This window comes from Vicugna pacos, chromosome 5 (genome assembly GCF_048564905.1).
Source record: "Vicugna pacos chromosome 5, VicPac4, whole genome shotgun sequence".
Lineage (NCBI taxonomy): Eukaryota > Metazoa > Chordata > Mammalia > Artiodactyla > Camelidae > Vicugna > Vicugna pacos.
In genome coordinates, this window is record NC_132991.1 from 30,172,070 (window position 1) to 30,191,442 (window position 19,373).

The 19,373-nt window shown below is 39.4% G+C and overlaps 1 long non-coding RNA gene across 1 annotated transcript in view; it reads right to left on the reverse strand.

Moving 5' to 3' along the window:
• The window catches only part of LOC140696595 (uncharacterized), a 33,842-nt gene extending 16,002 nt beyond the window's left edge, over window positions 1–17,840 (reverse strand). The window contains exons 1-2 of the long non-coding RNA XR_012073090.1: window positions 17,733–17,840; window positions 11,092–11,181 (exon numbers count right to left, since the gene is read on the reverse strand). This is a non-coding gene — a long non-coding RNA (uncharacterized lncRNA). The remainder of the gene's footprint in view (window positions 1–11,091; window positions 11,182–17,732) is intronic.
• Between the last annotated feature and the right edge of the window lie 1,533 nt (window positions 17,841–19,373).

The window sequence follows — 19,373 nt, forward strand, 5'->3', positions numbered from 1 at the left end:
AGGGACGGATGCAAGAACAAAGTGCCTGCAACAAGAAGATTACAACAATCAACCACACCCCCTCCCTTATTTTTTTGTATAAAAGGAGCCTGTATTCTGACTAGAGCAGGATGGTTCTCCAAGACATTAGTCTGCCATCCTGTCAGTCTGCCAGCTTTCTGAATAAAGTCACTACTCCTTGCCCCAGCACCTCGTCTCCTGATTTTTTGGCCTGTCATGCAGTGAGCAGAATGCGCTTGGACTCGGCAACAATTTCACAATATTACAGCCCTTTCTTTCCTAAATGATGGAAGAATTATGGTGTGTATTAGGAAACTGTGTATCAAGGAAGGAAATTAGTCATCATGCAATAAATATTTGTTTAGCACCTAGTATATATGCTGAGGTATCGGCTAGTTGCTGTAATGTAAGACAAGGCACTTTTCCTCAATGACTTTATGATCCAGTTGGCAAGAAGAAAGTAAGAAGGAAGAAAATATTAATCAATAAAAGACTAAGTTGGTGGATACTAACTAATGCAGTAGAAGTTCAGAGAAAGGAATAATCAGCTTGGGCTGGAGTGTCAGGGGAGGGCTTCCTGCAAGAGGTGATACTTAAGCTGGCATTGAAGATAAACTGAAATTAGAAATTAGAAATGTGTCGGGCGTGGGGTTTAACATTTTGAGTAAGGATTTTTAGCCTGAGATCCATCCTTGAGCTTCAGAAAACCCTTGAGATTATTTCCCAAATTTTGGGCATATTTATGCTTATGCATTTTTCTCATGAGTGGGTCCATAATGTTTATCAGCTACTCAAGGGGGTCTGAGATCACACAAGAGCCAAGAACCAGCACTTAAAACTGTAATATTCAGGAACAAGGAAATGTCAATCCTGATCTTGTCCCAGGAAGTGGGAAAAGAGTACAGTTAATGTCATCTTAACACTAATAGCAGTGAAATATCAGAGAGCAGTCGCTAACATGCCGTGTGATTAGGCACTGAGAGTTGGAATAAAGGTGCTAAACACGTTCCTGCCAGCAGTGGCAGGGCAGAAGACACTTCCTCCGATTTTCTTTACTATCTAGTCAGCCTTTTAGACATGTGTGTCTTTTGTTTGGATTTTCTAACTTAACTTGAATACAGTATATACATGTAGTTTCTGCTCTTATGTTGGAAAAGTGTAATGTTCTAGAAAATAGATAAATCTAATAAATTAAAACATGTTAGGTTTTTCTCTTCCCAAACTTGAACATGCTTATACTTTACTCCTGTGCAACCCCTACCCCCACCCCCTACCGCCCCCACACTGAACACAGAGCAAGGGCAGGGTGTGTGTGCACGTTGCAGAAAGCCAAACTATGATGCAGGTTTGCAGCAAAGTAAGGGTTTATTGCAGGGCACCAAGCAAAAAGAAAAGGCAGCTCATCCTCAAAAGATGTGAACTGCCCAATGGCTTTCAGGTGAGAGTTTTTAAAGACAGTGTTAATGGAGAAGGTTGTAGGATGCGTGATCAGCTCATGGACCTTCTTCTGATTGGTTGGTGGTGAGGCAACAGGCTGGTGTTTTGGGAATGTCAGCCATCAACCTTCTGGTTCCAAGCAGTCTGGGGTCTACATACTTGTGGTTGGCTTATAGTCACCATCTTCTACTGGGTTGGGGTCTTAGTTTCTCCATAATAACTCAAAGATATGCATCAGATTGTTATCTATACCCCTTCAAGAGTCCTGTGACTGTTGTTCTAATCATTAACTGCTTGAGCCTGCTCTTTGGAATTCAGGGAAAACCTAGGGGCTTTTGTACCTAGGAAGTCCTCGCAGGGTCCTGCTTGGTTTCAAAGGGATGTAAAGGTAAGCAGTCCTGGGTAATCTGTACAAACTGTTTCTCTTTAGTTCCCATATCTGTCTTAAAGTTAACAAAAACATCTTTCCTTTTCCTTTTTCCTTAGAATTTCGGGTCTAATTTAAAAACATGCTCAATAAGCATAGAAATCTTAACTAAGATGCAAATTTCTATTTAAAAAAGGGTATGAAAAAATAGAATCCAATGCTTAGTACTCTTTACCCAATTACTTTCATGCTATCATATTTTCTGAGGGTGCCAGCTGTGTTTTCCTTGTAGTAAAGGAAGGCAATTTGAGTAAATTGAAGAATGTTTGCAATTGATGTGTACAGAGTTATCCCTGGAAGTGTACATGGTATTTAAAAGATGATAGACTCTAATAAGTGTTTTGTCTTTTCAATATTAGTGCTGGTAGGATACTGTCCCTTTTTCTTCTCAGTTATGATGAGAAAACCAACATGGTATGAAATTTTATATAATCATATCTGTACTCGTTTCCTAGGGCTGCTATTGCAAAGTATCACAACCTAGTGGCTTAAAATGCCAGCAATTTATCATCTCACAGTTCTGGAGGTAGAAGTCTGGCAGGGCTACTTCTTCTTGACAGCTATGAAGGAGAATCTAGTCCACGCCTCTCTCTCACCTAGTGGTTGGCTGGCAATACTTAGCGTTCCTTAGCTTGTGAACACATCACCCCAGTCTCCGCCTTCATCTTCACATGCTGTTCTCCTTATACTCATGTTTGTGTCCACATTTCTCCTTTTTGTAAAGACAGTGGTCATATTGGTCTAATATGACATCACACTAACTTAAGTAATTACATCTGTGATGACCCTAGTTCCAAATTACATCACTTTCTGAGGGGTTAGGAGTTTAACATGTGAATTTTGGGGGAACATAATTCAGCCCAGGTCAATATCACTATTGGCCACTTCTGCATGGCTTGGTCAAAGCCCAAGCACATGGTAACTGGAAGACGTTTTAAAAATTTACTTAAGAAAAAGTTTTCACAGGATTGAACCAATTATAAAAGCTGACAATTTACTGAGCTCATTGCTCAATGTCAGAAAGAGCCTTCCATTTTTGTTGTTTATCGAATACAAATGATTTCTGATTTCCTATGTGGATTACTGATTGTGAATTATCTGCACATATTCCAAGACTATTATTCCCTGATATCACAGAAGTTTTCCTGGGTAACCATAATGAGAGCCTGTTTCTCCAAACTTCTTGTGACAGTGCTGAGGAGCAGTGGATTGCCCTGCAGCCAGGCACTTACTGTGCCCTATAGATTATGTCCATGAGAAGAACTATGTTGGTACCACTGGGACAGCTCCCACCATGTCAGTCTGGGGACGTCAGAGTCAAGGCTTTCTCTGGGACAAGGTCAGAAGGCAAGATGTTGGGTACAGCTTCTAGGTTTCCTTCTTTTCTCCCTCCATCTTCCTTCTTCCCTAGGTCAAGTGGAATAGGGAGGGATAGTCTCCATTCTTGATGGTAGCCATGTTTAGAATCAGACCTGGGCAGAGACAGCACTTTGTCTCTGCTATAGATAGTCTGACTTTTCCAGGTTGCTATCTGACAATGATGATATATGGAGAACTATATCCAGAGTGTAAAGCTAAACTAATATGTATAGGCAAGTTTGTGAGATAAATTTCACTTTTATTCATTTATTCCTTCATGTATCCATTCAAGAGCCACTGAGAGCCTCTGTAAACTAAGGGTTAAGGCCAGGGGCTTGGGAGTCAGATGTATATGCATTATACTGTTGATTCTAGTATTAACTAATTATGTGCTCTTGGAAAGCTTTATATTTGTTTGATATTTTTGAAACTCAGTTTCCTTATCTGTGTATATTTGAAATAATAATACTGTCAGGATAGATTACATTGTACATTTGGGGGTAAAAACCCCCAAATCTCAATAGCCTGAAATGACAAAAGTTTGCTTCCTGCTTGTGCTACACATTCGTCACTGCTGGCTAAGTTCTCTATACCACATGGGCCACACTCCAGAATGACAGAGCAACCAATATTTGGAACATTTCCCATCACTAAGGGAGAGGGAAAAAGAACTTTGGAGGGCATTTTTATCTGCAGTTCAATGCTCTGGCTTGGAAACACTTCTGCTCATAAATTGGCCAGAACCACTGACTGCAGCCACCCACAAGGGGCCAGGCATTGCAGTACTACCATGGAGAGCTGGAAAGACCTGGTGAACAACACAAGGGCTGTCACAAATACCCTTCTACAGGGTATAAAGAAGGATTTCATGAGATTGTGTGTGTAAATATATAAAGCGCCTGGTGCAGTGACTGGCAGGGACACGGTCATTTCTCAATCATAGTAATTATTATTCTAGTACATTATTACTATTAAGCATTTACTATATGCCAAGCACTGAGCTTGGTACAAGGAAGCATAGGCTTTCAAAGAAACTCCAGCCCGGGGCAAGGAGTGAGAAAGCTGTGATGGAGGAGGGCTATTGCCAATTACCTTGAATGAACACAAATTAATAAATCTACTTTGTTAATTGGTCCTAAAGCAAGTGGGCTAGGGAAGTGTCCAAATATTGTCTTATTTAACCCTCATACCATCCTATAAATGAAGGATTCTTTATACCAGTTCACAAATGAGGGAATTAAAGCCCTGGAGGATTATGTGTCCTGAGAAAGGTCACACTGCTGGCAAAGGTCAGACTGGGGTCCTGGAGACAATACAAGAGAACGCTCTGAGGACTGGTATGCCGCTACTTGTTGGGTGATATTAGGGGTCTGGGCTTGGGGTGGAATTTAGTAGATTTGACAAATGTGAATAAATTGTTGTAACTGTGGATTTCGGCTGGTATTGGTATTTTTTTTGTTGTTATTCAATTTTCTAAATGTAAAAATGGGATAATAATAACCATTTTATAGGATCTTTTTGAGAGATAATGTGATAATAGTTCTAAGCTTTAAAAATAATACTGTCCATACAGTAAACACTCAGAGTGTTCGCTATCATTAGTTTTCTTTCATGTGCACTGAATTCAATTGGTAATTAGAAAGTACAAATGAAGTAGTAAAAATAACTGGTTTCCTCTGTAATCTCTGGGTCTGGGTGCTACTTTGTTCCTTCAAGGAAGTGAAGGCTTTCCCATAAACCCAGAGGGATTCATTTTAGCAGGTGTATGTAGACCTCTCCTCTGCTTAAAGTTGAAGCCGTCTGTCCCAACCCCTGAGCCTTAGGCTTCTTTCAGGGCGCAGGGACAGAAACACATCACTCCTTAGAGGGAGCAGGCTAACCAAGAGATTGTTGTAAAGTTCCCTTTCCTGTTCCTCCTGCCCAGCCTAGAGTTAGGATGAAATCCAGGCGCGGTAGCAGTGATCATGTGTGAGTATAACCATCTTAGGAGGCAGCAGTATAAAATATGGATCCAGATTTCCCTCGTTAGTTCTTTTTTGCTTTCTACTTTGATACTAGCCCTGGACACTGGTTTCTTCAGCAGTAACAGAGTGTTTACAGCCCTTAAGAATACTGTCTGGCACATAACAAGTACTTGAGGCTCCTGCTCTCCTAACACAGCTGGAATTCTAACCCAGGTGCTTACTGAGCATCTGCTGTGTGAATGAGGACGGTGTGGTCACTGCTCCCACACAATCCCATTCACAAATGGGCTCCAGGTCCAAGGTCTTTCACTAGACCTCAGTTGTTATGCAGGAGAAAGGGAATACGTGATAACTAAAGTCACATATGTAATTTTAACTAATGTTTCTTACATGTTATTAATTTTCTTCATTGTAAAAGTGTCAAACAATTAAGAAGCACTTAGGATGTAATGTTAAAGCTCTTCTCTATTCACTTTGCTCTCAATATACATTCACATCTATGTTGTAAAAAAAGAAACCATATATATATATATGTAAAACCATATATATGTATATACATATGTACACACACATCTATACTGCAAAAGAAAGAAATTATACTGCATACAACACATTGTGCGTTGTTTACTTCATTTTCACTTAAGTATATAATCAGAGATTTATCCCTGTTGATACATGTACATTTTGTGACCATAGCATAATTTTTTCAAAACTCCCTATGAACATTTAATTTTTTTCCCTCAAAAAAATTTTTTTTGTGTGTACTTACAAGTAGTGCTGCAGTGGAGATTTTTTAGTACATATGAAAATGTTTAGATTAGACTCATAGAAACAGAATTGCTGGCTCTTGAGGTATGTTCATTTATAGTTTCGCAGATACTAACAATAACCTTTTCAAAAGGCTTTACCAGTTTTGAATCCCATCAACAGTATATAATAGTGCATATTTCCTTGCATCCTCTCCACAACTTCCTGTTATCAATCTTTTAAATGTTTGTTAACCTTAGGAAAATACATAAGATTGTTATGGCTGCTTTATTATGTATTTCCCTGATTACTCAAGAAGTAGAGAATAATTTGTTATGTTCATTGACTATTTGTACATTATTTTTGCATACTGATTATTCATATCTTTTGCCCATTTTCCTATTGAGTTGTTGATATTTTTCTTATTGATTTGCAAGAGCCCTTTATGTACTATAGTAACAATTATTTGTTATATCTGTTGCAAGTATTTTCTCCAAGTCATTTGATTCTTTTTAATATTACATATGGTATCTTTTACTAATACAGAATTTAAAATTTTATGTATTCAAATTGGTCAGTCTTTTCTCATGGATTCTGGATTTTGTATGTCAATTCAGAGTATCTTCCTTATCAAAATAAAAATAATTCTATATATTTTGCTCTATTAATTGTTAAGTTTCTTTTCCTGGTTCATTTTTCAGACTAGGTAGAATTAACTTCTGTGTGGGATCTGAGGTAGGGAACTACTTATATCTTTGCCTAAAGGAGTAGTCACTTGCTCCAAATTCAATTATTGATGTGGAAATTTCACCTTAGTTACACACACACACACACATAATTTTCTAGACTATTTTTTCCCCTTATTGGCTAGTTTCCTCATTACACTGTTTAATAACCGTAGCTTTATTGTATGCCTTAGTAGCAATTAGGACTGACCCTCCCTCTTTGCTCTTCCCAAATGTTTTTGACAATCTTAGGCTTTTTCACTATGAACTTCTAAGTCTGATTTTTTTAAGGCCCACAAACTATTCTATTGAGCTTGCCAAGAATGTACGGATTAACTGGGGAAGAACTGACAACTCTGTACTACTGAAGTTCCACATTCAGGACATAATATACCTTTTATTTATTTAGGTCTACTTTTCTCGCCTGCAGTAAAGTTCGATAGTTTGCTTTACGTAGGTCTTATCTATTTCTTTTTAGTGTTAGTCCCAGGTATTGGTGAGTTAATTACTATGATTCTGAATGGAATAAACGTCTCCATTATATTTTCTGATTTAATATTGCTGATATATACATTTTTTATTTTTGTTGTTGAGCTTGTATCACTGGCTTACTAAATTTCCACGGTTGGTTTTAACAAATTTTTCAAAAATTCGACCTCAAACAACATCTGGAACCAATGTTTCTGCCCCTACAAGAGCCAAAGGACCAGAACATGATCTGAATGCAGGAATGCTTTCAGAAGCAAAGGGTCCCTTGCCCAGGAAGATCGGGGCCAAAGCAGCTTTACCACACCTCACCATAAAGGGCCAAGTTCCAGAGCCCTCCAATGGAAACCTGCCTGGCCAAGGCTTCTGCAAACCAGCCTTCCTCCCCTAACTCAGAAAAGTGTGACTGAGGCCTGGATAAGAGAGACAGATTTGAGCTGTGACTCCTGTTTCCTTGCTGGTTGACCTTGCAATAAAGGTTTTCTTTTCTCAAAACCTGGTGCCATCCTACTGGCTTTTATGTGTGTTAGGCAGCCAGTCCTCTGCTTGGTAACACTTTTACTTGTGTTCTTCACCAATGTTGGGAAAAAGACTTATTAGTTTTCTCACACTCCTCCCTGTAAAGCAAGAAACCTGGACATGTTTTCGTTTTTAAAGTAACTATAGATTATGAAATATATTATCTAACTCAAATTCAAAGCCAACACAGGACATTATGAGGCATGTATAGAGAGTAACAGGGTTCTTCAAACCACCGATCCTATTTTGGTACAGGAGACATTAGGTTAAAACTAACAGCCAGGGCAGCCTTAAGAGAAAAAAGTACATTTCTATGTCAGCCTGTGGTTATATTTATGTAAGCATGGCCATTGGGAAGGTTAGTTTTGTCCTGATGGGAAGGGTTTTGGGTTGATTGTATGTGTGAACTCCCACCCCCCTTCACCATCACATAATCCACTGCATTCTTTCTGTGCTCTACAACTTTCACTTTGCTGCATATTAACCATATGTCTGGTTTCCACCTGTACTCCCTCTCATTTTCCCCCACCCCACGTGGGATGGCAGAACAATTCTCCTGGTAAACCATATTAGGAGGAATGAAGTAAGAAATAGCTACTTTTTTCAAGCACTGTGCTACGTGTTTTCCATATGTTAAATGAGGCAATTGCCCCTAACAATGGTTCTGAAACTTAGCCTAGATGAATCATGTGGCTTAGTATTTTCAATTTGATCTTGGTATGGAAATTTGAGGTCTGCTGACTTAGCTACAAGAGCTCAGGTTCTCTAGTTAGGCAAACTTTTATTAAATACATCTTTGCTACTTACTATGTATGTGGCATTGACAGGTGTATTAGCCTTTTAAGATTAGTTTTTTCATCAGAAAATGAGTATATTAATAACAATATTAAGAATAAATGAGATTAAATGTGTGTATTGAGGGCTTAGCACAATGCATGGAACTGTCAACAATTAATCAATGTCAGTTATCATTACTCAAGTCTGAAGACCTAGATTATTTCCCTAAGTAGTGTGTTACTTTGGACAATTTATATGATTCCTTTGTGCCAGTATTTATCATCTGCAGAGTACATTTATGGTTTATTTTGTTTTGTTTTTACAGTTTTGTGATAAGTTTTTACACCTCAATCTTCAAATAATTTTGTATGGTAATTATGATTATTCATTGCTAAGAGGAGAATGTAATATGATAAAAATTATTAAAGTAAATTATTTCTACCATATTCTCAGTATTCTAATCTTTCTTTCTTGATTTTTAATGCTTTTATCAATACAAAGATGCCATAATTCATTTTAGGGAAAATGTAACTTTTTCTGGAATAAAGTCAATATGTTAATATATAGAAAAAAAAGAGGAGAAACTCTTAACAGTTAAGTTAATAAATGGTAGATGGAGATTTGAACACAAGTTCTCTGACACTAGATCTTCATTCTTCAGTCTCTGTTACCACAATGTTCTTCAACTAAAGAAGCTGAATACATGATCTCTATGGTCCCTTTTGTTACTAAAATTTTTGCATCAAATGTTTCACTCTTAAGGACAACTCTAAGTGAACTGGGTGCCCAGTGTGAAAATCCATGTCTGAAATGGTCAAAACAGCAACCATAACAAATGAAGAACTACAATACTTGGCTAATTGTGCAAAAAATGCTGGCTCTATCAGGAAAATTGAGGTACATTATGACGGCCCCAGTTACCTTCAAATATGAGCTTAATGCCCAAATTCCAGCCACCTATGTGAAGCTGCCCCTGACTACTTCCACTTCCATTGCCACCATTCCCTCACAGGTAAGATATTCAAAGGAAGAGAGCTGGGGTACCCAATCACAGTGGTGGGACCAAGAGTGGATTCAAAACTGCTTTTTGAACAGTGTTTTTAAGAGGTACGACCTCTCAGTTACTCCAGGATGCCTTCCTCCCTGTACAGTTGCCAGAAACCTGGGAATAAAATAAGCATTCAGTCTACAAAGTTGAAATGTCTTCCCTTGAATTTTGGAGGTCATGGATCTATGCAAGTGTGTCAAGATGTTTGTGTGTGTGCATGTGGGAGGGAGTGTTCCTGTTTTCTCAGATCCTTCTGCATGCAAATTTTATTTTCTAGCATTCTTGGAGGATACCACAGAAGATGTGACAGCCCAGAATTTAGAGAAAGAGCAGGAGCTGCAGAACTGCTGGCTAAAAATTAGAATGTCCAAAGCTGATGACCAAAAATGGGAAGTATTGCATATTCCCAAAGAGTGCCAGCAATTAGGGCCGTCTCCTGCCTTCAGAGCTTAAAACCAGGGGACAGTGTATAAACAACCAGCAGTAACACCAACCATCTGCCTTGCCCAGGTCTTCCAATTCGAACTAGGAAGGGAACAGGGGAGTCAGAGGGTAAGACCTATTAGAAAATGTGGTTAGAGTGGTTTACTTTCACTTCCTTCTTACGGGGTGATGATCTCTCCAAAGCCAAGGGATGGGGTCTCCTACAGAGTTCCTCATATCTGTTGAGGGTATTCTCCAAACAGGGCAGGCTAGCATTTTCTTACCCACAGAATGCTACATGTGCTACAGAACCTGCAGGCACAACTTGAATGTCTTTCTCCTGATGGAGAAAGAGTTCTCAGAAAATGTACCGTGAAACTAGGAATACCTTTATAGGGTGATTATGTAGTTTTTGCCCAACCTAAGACACTTTTGTAAATTAAAGGGGACACTATAATTATCTCTGTAAAACAGCTGTAAAATTGGACTGTAAAATAGGTCAACCAGGATGTCTGATTCCTCTATCTAAATTTACTTTAATGTACTTCATTACAGAGAGTGTGATATATGTATATTAATTAGTTTTAATCTGCTAACCCTATGGGTGATTAGTTAGTATCTGAAGTCTCCTAATTGGGCATGCACACTCCCAAAGTTGTTAGTTAACATTTGAATGACTGCCTATCAGGAACCCACTCTCAGAAGGTACATTGGCTTTACTTATCTTTGCTAATTAGCATAATGAATATTAGAAAATTTTCATTAGTGAAATCAATAGTGCTCAGGATGTGTGGATAGACCAGTAACATTGTACAACCACTTTCTCCCTTATATCAACAGCATATAAGGTACTCAGGAAATTCAAGCGCCTAAGCTATTTGGAATCATCCCCTAGGTTTAGGATTCCAAGGAAATCGAGAGACTGTTGTCAGTTTCCTAATGGAAGATTTTGTTACTTGACTCTGACCAGAAAGCTAAGTGAATACCATAGCATCTGCTTCAAGAGAACCTTTCAATGAATGGTTGACAAGAAAGCTTGAATTTTACTAAACCTACAGTACAGGTTGTAAACCTGTTTCCCTGCCTTCTATAACAGTTGCATGTATCAGTAGCAAGTTTATTACAGCGTGCCACATGGAAGCAAGGTTGAGGAGAAGGAAGTATTCAGTCCTTACCTACCTCTAACTGCAGAAGACTACAGATTTCTTCTAAGAAGATCCAAACTGGCTTAGGCCTGTGTGCAACACGTCAGTTTCAGCTTCCTCCCCACTACGGAAAAGAGAAGATGCTTCACGTTAGTCCTCTGAGATTTTGGGGGTATGTTTGAACCAAGGGACAGATATACTCATTGGGGTTTGGAGATGTCTAATACAGGGAGGCCATGGAGTAACATATGCTTCCTGAAGTGACTGTGATATAATGCATCTAGGAAGTGGAGGGGGAGCACAATTACTAAGACCTCCAATTATCTAAGATCCTTGGACAGTGTGGAAGAGAATTCCAAATGAAGGAACCCAGATGATTACAGGAGGGGCAGGAGCTCTGGGCTGTGGGCTAGAGAAGGGGTTGGGCATTGTGTCACTGGAAGGTCCATGAGGGACACAGCTGTCATTCTAAAAGGGGCCTTCTTGATAGAGGGGCTAGAGTGAAGTTTTACATCATTCCAAGAAAACCACACACAATGATTAAGCAGCAACTGCCGTATTAGCAGAGGCTTTCAGCACTAGCTGGCAGAACCAGAACAAAGTGGGGGGAACCACAAAGGCGGTCTCCCCATGACACTGCCTCCCCACCCCTCTTCCCAGTTCCCACATCATGGGTCCTAGAAGAGGAAGAGGGAATATACTCTCAGAGCCTATGTCTTCCTCCCCAATTCTAGCTTTCAGAAACAGAGAAATGGATATTTTACTGAAGATTTTGTAGGTTAACTAGTGGTTTTATGATGTGCCAAGCGAAGAAATTGATTAAATTCCAATTGTTTATGTCTATTCTTTCTCCAAATTCTTCCCTCATTTGTCCCAGAAAAATTCTCTCTTAACTTTCCCTTTATGTATGGTTTAAATTAGTAGTTTCATTGAGACTGCTACCATTAATTAGGGGAAACCTGTGAGAGTGTTTTTAGACAGTTTCCACAGAGGGAGGATACTATTGGTTTAATGAGCTGGAGCCAGAGAAGCTAAATGTCCTATAATGGGTGGTAAAGTTTCACATGGCAAAGAATTACACAATATCTTCCTTGACTATCGAATGTCCTGCTGGATGTTCATGTAAGTGAGAAATTCTGTAATTATCTGAGCCTAGAACTTATCTAAAGTGTGTGTGTGTGCATATGTGTGTTTGTGTGTATGTTGTGTGTCATGATTTCAATATACACCAGGTTTTTGAGGAATGCAATATTACGCAAACCAAAAGAAGTTGGTGGCTTGTTTGGTCTTAAAATTTCATAAGAGAGTATTGTCATTTCAGAAAATCAAATCATTAATGGCCATGCAACTCATGGCATTTGAGAGGCAAATGAGACCTACCCACTTCAGTTGGCATTTATAGCTACTACAATCTGGTGATTCCAACATCGGCACAAGCATCGACTACCTCATTATTATAGTGTAGTCAAGGCTGAGCAGATACACATTCAAACACTACTCAAATATTATGTTCTTTTCTATAATTAGGGTTGCCAGGTTTAACAATTAAAAATATAGGAAACCCAGTTAAATTTCAGATAAGCAACAAATAAAGTTTTAGTATAAGGCATGTCCTAAATATTGTCACTCTATTTGGCAACTATTTGTACTATTTATAGTACATCTAGGAAATTTTATTGAATTGCTTGAAATGTGTGTGGATAGGAAATATTATCTAATAATTTAATTTCTGGAGGTTAGAGGGATATTATCCAATATTTATCATTAGAAGGGATCAGTAGAGCTAGATAGAATTTACAACCACTGGTTTAGTGCAAAGCAGATATAGCAAAGGAAGAATTGCCAGTTGTCTACAAAATGCTCCTTGGGCAAGGTGTCTCACACTTATTATTCCCATCTCTACCCACTTAAATAGTTAAACAAATATCCTTTCAGTTAAAAAAAAAAAGTATCTTCCTTACAAAGAATTGTGCTGCTGAGAAGCAGGTTTTCTTCATTTTGTTGCATCTAAATCCAGATTTAATTAAAGTACACGTTTTCTGCATGGAGACGAGGGGGTATACAGCACTGACGACCTAAAACACCTAGAATTTTATAACAATTTCAGGTTTTGATGTTTATAAGTAAAATTTCTCTCCTCAAACTTAATCGTCATTTGTATGGCTTCCCAGACACTAAGATACTTTTCTGCCTTTTGAAATATAGTTTAATTTTAATTTTTGCAACTTTAATATTTAATTAAAATATTTTTTACCAAATGGGCAATATACTATTTTAAGGTAGTATGCCCTACTGAAAACGATTGATTGAATTATGGCTTTTTGATGAGATTTGGGGGAGATTTGAAGGCCATAAATATCAGAACACCTCTAGCCAAGCATTACAAGGTTCAGAATAAATCACCAAGTAATTTACAAAGAACAGAGCTATTTTATGGTTCAGAAAACTTCAGAGGAATAAATAACCAAATAAAAATGAAATAATAATCATTGGGAGAAGCAATGGCTTATCTGGTTTATTCTGATATAATTATCATTACTGGAGCCAGGAAGATCTTCCAGCATTGCCATTAGAACACATTATACCGCGGCTTAAAACTACTTAGGGACTTTGTTTTGAACTCAAAGTCAAGTTCAAAATTCTCTACAAGTTCCTGCACGACCTGTTTCCTGTTTCTTTCTCCAGCTTCATCTTACACAGCTGCTACAGCCCCACTGTACTCTGTTCACTCAGGTCTTCTTCCTTAGGCTCCTGACATAATGTCTTGGAAGATGCTGTTCCCTCTGCCTGAAACCTCTATACCTTTCACCCTTCACCTCGATCAACTATTGTTCAGGTCTCAGTTCAAACGTATTTCCCTAGGGAAACTTCCCACTTCCCCTATGCTAGCCTTAGGACCCCCATTGTATGTTTCATATGCTCTGTTTAATCCATTCCAAATGGTTAGATTTAATGCACATAAGTAATTATATGAATTGGCTTAGATCAGTGTCTGACACTTGTCATTTTCAGCCTCCTCCTCACTATGGAAAAGAAGAGGATGCATGACATTCGTCTGCTGAGAATTGCTTGAACCCTAAACCCTTGAATGTCTGTATTCCCTACAAGACTACAAGCTTTGTTACGTCAGGGGTCCAGTCTATCTTTTTTACCATCATCTACTGACAGACAAAATGGGTGCTTAATATTTGATTTTCGATGATTATACTAGTAACGTTAACAGTATCAGGTTGAGATCAAATAGTAAGAATGTATCTTCTATATATAGTTTAGAAATGCAGGAATCTCATTTCTTTAGTTTACTTGGCATTGCACTGGCAAACTTAGATATATATTTACAAAGTCTGATTTATTTATTTGATAAATAAATATTGGTTCAGTTCTTATCACGTGCAGGGCACAGTACTAGGCACTGGGGATACAGCAACGAACAAAGTCGGCAGGCATGATTCTGGCCAGAAGGGAAATCTGAGAAGACAAACCGAGATCTACACATTTTATTTAACTGGAATGTTGATGAGTGTCACGAGGTACAGATTAAGGTACTGAGAGAGACTATGACGAAGAGGCAGCTATAGACTGAGTGTTTGTGTTCCCTCATAGTTCATATGTTAATGCCGAATGCCAGTGTGCTGGTGCTGGAAGTGGGGTCTTTGGGCTCAGCCTCACGACTGGGACTAGTGCTCCCGTACGAGAGGCTGACAGCTCTCTCACCACCTCCAGCACGCGAGGTTGCAGGGAAGTGGGCTCTCACCAGATAGCGAACCTGCTGGCACCTGGACCTTGGACTTCCTGGCCTCCACGGCTGTGAGCAGTATTATTTCTGTGGTTTGTAAGATGCTTAGTCTGTGGTATTTTCGTTATAGCAGCCCAAAGGCAGTGTGACACGGGTCTTATCCAAGCTGAGAGCTCTGAGGAAGTGACATTTAAGCTGGTTTGAAAGAGTGGGGTGGGTGTGTTGGGTGGAGTGACTTAGAGGAGAAGGAAGTCTGCAGGAGGGGGTGTTCGGAGGCGAAGGGGATGGCCTCACTGGAGGTAAAGCCTAGGCATCAGCTGGCCTACAGGCTCCCCAAGTGATTCTGATGGGACTCAGGTGTGCGAATCGCTGGGCTGGAGCCTCTCTGTTGAGACTGTGGTTCCTGTTCCTGCCGCATCAGCACCATCAGGAGCCCGTGCTGGTGCCTTCCTTAAGTGTCAGGTAAAATCTGAGTAACAAAATCCCTAGGTGATTCATATGTACACTACAGTTTCAGAAGCACTGGGTTACAAGAACCTAAAAAAACAAAGCAAAACAAAACAAAAAAACCCTGCCAATACGCACTAAGAACAGTGCACAGAGAATGAGGATAAGAGTGATTGAATGAGGATGGTAGAGCAAACAGATCATTAGGGCTAAGAATAGCGTCTCCAAAAAGGAGGTGACTTAACCCAGTGACTGTGAGGGGGAGCTCAACAAACTGTTAGTATTCCTAGCTGTCTATTTTTCTATCTTCTATTATCTGTCTGTCATCTATCTATCTATCTATCTATCTAATCTATATTTATCTATAATCTATTATCTGTCTACCTCTATTTTTTAACCCCAAAATATAAGAAAATTATATCCACCATCTTTTTGAATGTTCCATAGAGGGAGGATACTATCGGCTTTAGTAAGCTAGAACCAGAGAAGCTAAATTCCTACAATGTGTGTCAAAGCCTCACATAACAAAGAATTTTACCATATTCTCCGTAACTCTTATTTTTTATTATAATAGTGGATACATGTCATAATACATTTGTCTAAACCCACTGCATGTACAACACCAAGAGTTAACTCTAATGTAAACTATGGACTTTAGCTGATTGTGATGTGTTACTGTAGCTTTATTAATTGTAACAAATGTACCACTCTTGTGGGAGAGGCTGAAAATGGAGGAGGCTATGCATGTGTGGGAGCAGAAAATATAAGGGAAATCCCTGTACCGTCCTCTCAATATTGCTGTGAACCTAAAACTGCTCAAAAAAACAACGTCTATTAAAACATAAGAAAATATAGTATTTAATATGCAAATAACACAATCCTTCCTCAGTCCAGACCATGCATCAAATATTCCCAGGTTGTGTATAGTACATAAGTTATTTGAATGTTAGCATCCCCAAGGCAGGGATAACAAAGGCAACAAACCCTCACTTGTTTGTTGGCTTTTGGAAAACTGCAGTTTGATGTGTGCCATGTGTATTCAGTTAAGTGAATTTAAAGATTGTATCTTCTGATTTTACCTAAACTAACTGCTGCAAAATTAGGTATCCACAATGGTGTGTATAGAAGTTTAGTAAAGCTTTACTCCTTCTGCATAAGAACTTGCCATTCTGTTAGCTTTCCAGCTTCTCTCTTAGAGTCCTGATAAAGGTAGTAAGTCAGATAGGTTGCTAGGCAACATTGCTTACTGGTAAAAAATGACTAAGTAAAAGGCTGCAATTGAACTCGAGGAACTATAATTTCCTAATGGGGACACTATAGCTTTTGGTTGAGAATGGTGATCTTTGAGCTACGTATGTCCTTGTGAAAACCCTAGATGCTATGCCTATGGAGTTACTTCAAGATACACTGGCTACCAGGGTAGATTCTGAAACAAGCCAACTTGGAGGATCTCATATTTTTCAACCTGAACTATCAGATCACAGGGAGAGCAGAGGCCATCCCCCTGGACTGTGGCAAGGACTGTCGAAGGTCTCTCACAGAAGAGGAATGCTTAGCTGTGACCAGGTTATATGCCTAGCCTATATGCTTCTGAATCAATCTGAAGGCAAAGGTGGCCTATAATAATCCAAGCATATGGATATTCAGTAGAGCTTTAAGACCCCCTAGTAGGCATTGCAGTAGTCTTAAAAAATTCCTGCAAAAGACCTTGTTGATTAGAAGTAGTACTAATCACACAAACACTAGCAGACAGGAAGAAAATATTAGCTGAATACTTCTCTGACTCCCAGTACAAGGACTTCATCAGCCACACGGCAAGATAGAAACAGTGGCACTTAACCAGATCCGGTAAGTATAGTAAGCAGTCAGCAACAAAGATTAGAATTCTCAAGAAGGTGCTCTGAAATAGGAATTTAAATCTGCTATCACTAATGATGTACGTCTTTCAGATAAATGGTTATATATCGAGTGACTATTGTGCTATTCTGAGATGTAAAAAGCGTATATTTTGCCATGAAATCATAGCTGGTGGTATGATGAAGCCATCTATCGTAGTTAGCAAACATTTAAGAGCCAAGGTTCTGGAATCTTACTAAAAATAATTTTTTAACTGACGGCAAAAGAGTCTTGATGCCATTAGTAAATAAAAACAAAGTTTAAAATATTTTTCTTTTATCTTATTTTTAAAATTTCCACTTCTGTATACTTTTAAAGTATATAATACAGTATGCAGTAAAACTGGCTTATATTTCATATACTACAGACACACGATGAATTTTTTTCCACTGTGGACGTGGAGAAAAATATTTGGAGATTACTGCTGTGAAGTAATGATTCTCCATTCCGGCTAGTATTGGAATCATTTTTTCAAAACTTTCATAATGCCTAGGCTCCTTGTCAGAGATTCAGTGCTAGAATTTCGGGGAATGAAGCTCAAGGATTAACAGTTTGAAAAGCTCCACAGGTTATTCTCCTGTCGAGCTGTTACCTACCTTCTGGAGTCGGTCCCCAGCAAGGGGCCTTCTGCGGGTGTCATTCAAGACAGTAGAACACGACTGAGTTTGGCTCAGGAGCAGAGGAAAGCGTCCTCCTTTGATCAAAGAATGGCGAGGCCCCAGCTTGCGCCCTGGTGTCGGAGCTCTCCCTCAGGCGCTGCGCGGCGCAGCCTTCTAGAGCTCTCGTCAGCGGGGAGGGGCGGAGCTCTCGCTGGCCGCCTGCGGGCGCAGGTGCGCGGTCCCGCTGCAGATTGCAGCGCCCGGGGCAGCGCCTCTGCACACGGCCTGCCGCCGCCATCTTGATTGCTGTGCACCGCGTAGCTCTTCTGCTCGCGGCCAAGCGAAGAGGCAGGTGTCTGGCACGGCAGTTCTCACTAGGACTCTGGTCTGAAGGGCAAGACCTCCGCACGAGACACCCTATGAGCAAGTGAAACTACACTAAACACAAAGGAGAAGAAAAAGGTTAGACTTTATTACCCAGGTTCTATTTTTACTTCGCGGGAATTTTTAATGGGTTTTGCCGTGACAGAGCCTGGCCGAGTGGTTAGTCTAGAGACAAGGAAAGAATTTCTCAAAATACAGTCAGTTCCCAGACTACTTGCAACAGGATGCCAGGGGGACGGGGCTCCTTGAGTCAAAATCTTGGGACTGTGTAGGCGCTTTTTATTTGATACCGTGCTAAGACTTTTGCTTCTACTTTATTTTAAATTCTCAAATACTTCTAATGTAGATGTTATTCCCATTTTATGCAAGAGAATACTGAGGGTTAGAGAGGATAAGAGACACTTAGGATTGGGGGCATTGACGTGCCCAACGGGAATCTGAATCATTACGGAGTTTTACACCAGAATCTGAGAAGCACAAGTGCAGAGCAGAGAAGCTTCTCTCCCCACTGGTTATTTTCGTGTTAAGAAGTTCCAAAGCAGTCAGCAGGAGTAATTACGCCAGAGAAAAATTACCTTTCCTCCCTTAAACATGCACAGCAATTACAGGAGTTCATCAGTATGAAATATATTCACATTAAATAGTCTCTGGGTTAGCATTTTTATAATTTTGATAATTCCTTTTATTATAATATAGTAGTCATTCACTGGAAAAGCTCAGAACAATAGCTGTCCTCTGTTATTTCACATTATTCATGCAAGCAGAATAAATATAAGTAAAGTGTAATTTTAAAAATTTGAGTATAATCAAGGTTGACAGAAGCTAATTAAGCAGAACATATGCAGAAAGGCTCTTAATAAGCCTTTAAAAAATTGTCACTTCTCTTGTTATTTCAACTCTTAAGAAGAAAGGAGCCAGATGAGAAATGGCAAAGTACGTGTGTGTGGAAGAGGGCCATGACCAGGACACCTGGGCACAAAGGCAGTTGTTAAAAACACAGGAGAGTGGCTGAGGTGGAATGACTCTGACCTTGTGTTTAAGAGTTATCTAATTAAATGGAGGAGAAACTTAATATAATAATTCCCCCTGCTGGGATTAGCTAACTTCATGTCATCATGTTGGAAAATAATCAGAAGAGAAATACCCGAGGCAGGTGGTTTCTGACAATACATCTCAAGAACCATGTGTGTGCCACAAAATGTGTGTGTGCACACATCGATATGAAATGTATTTGCTTATGCATACTGAATTCAG